At 45.5% G+C, this 852-nt stretch overlaps 1 protein-coding gene across 5 annotated transcripts in view; it reads right to left on the bottom strand.

Moving 5' to 3' along the window:
• Positions 1-852, bottom strand: part of nfia (nuclear factor I/A) — a 104779-nt gene that overhangs the window by 24566 nt on the left and 79361 nt on the right. The gene's annotated exons all lie outside the window — the stretch shown is intronic.

Here is an 852-nt window from a genome sequence, read left to right on the forward strand (position 1 = left end):
CACACACACACACACACACACACACACACACACACACACACACCTGGAGGCTGAACAAGGTGCATTAAACATGTTGATAAAAATCAGGAGGACAAGCTGTGAAAGCTCCTCACTGACACTTTCAGGTTTCCTTAAAGGAGACAAGAAACTTCCAGCAGTGAAGGAGACTTCATGGGAGTACGGACACTCCAATGAAAGCCTGCTGCGGCAGCAGTTACTGTCTCATAAAGCTGCTGCACACGAGAAAAGAAGACTAAAGCTTCTAATCATCCAAAGTGCACATTTAAAAAGTAAAGGTTGACTCTTATTAAATGTGTTTCCTCCTGCCTGAAGAGATGCTGCAACACAACGCGTCACTGGACATCTGACCGCCCGTCACGCCACAAGCATAACATAAGTTTTATCACATTCTTCCAGTGACGGGGTTAGGCTATATCCTGGACCTCCTCTCCCCTGGAAAATAGACCAACAGAAACCTCTGTGCTTAATCTGCACTTCTTAAACAAAAACTGTAAAGTGACGGAGAGATGGTGCCGATGGAGGTGAAGGACAAGAGAGGGACAGACCTTGAAAATAAGTTTCACTTATCGTCCCGCTAGATGTCTCGTGTGAATATTCCTGCGTTTCAAAAACACAACTGATTGAACAGCCTGATTAACTCCACGTTAAAGCACCAATAACCTGGGAGAATATTTTAAGGAGAAATTCTGAGTGACTGTGTGTTTGCATCAGTCACTGGGGTTTTCTGGCCGAGCAGAACCAGCAGATTAGCTTTGACATATGATCCTCCTGCAGCTTCCAGGGAACGTTTTCTGAGCTCACCCTGAAGCGCATGATGCAGGGATTGTGTGC

The sequence above is a fragment of the Pundamilia nyererei genome, unplaced genomic scaffold, assembly GCF_000239375.1.
Source record: "Pundamilia nyererei isolate P.nyererei 1_Seehausen unplaced genomic scaffold, PunNye1.0 scaffold00046, whole genome shotgun sequence".
NCBI classification, from domain to species: domain Eukaryota; kingdom Metazoa; phylum Chordata; class Actinopteri; order Cichliformes; family Cichlidae; genus Pundamilia; species Pundamilia nyererei.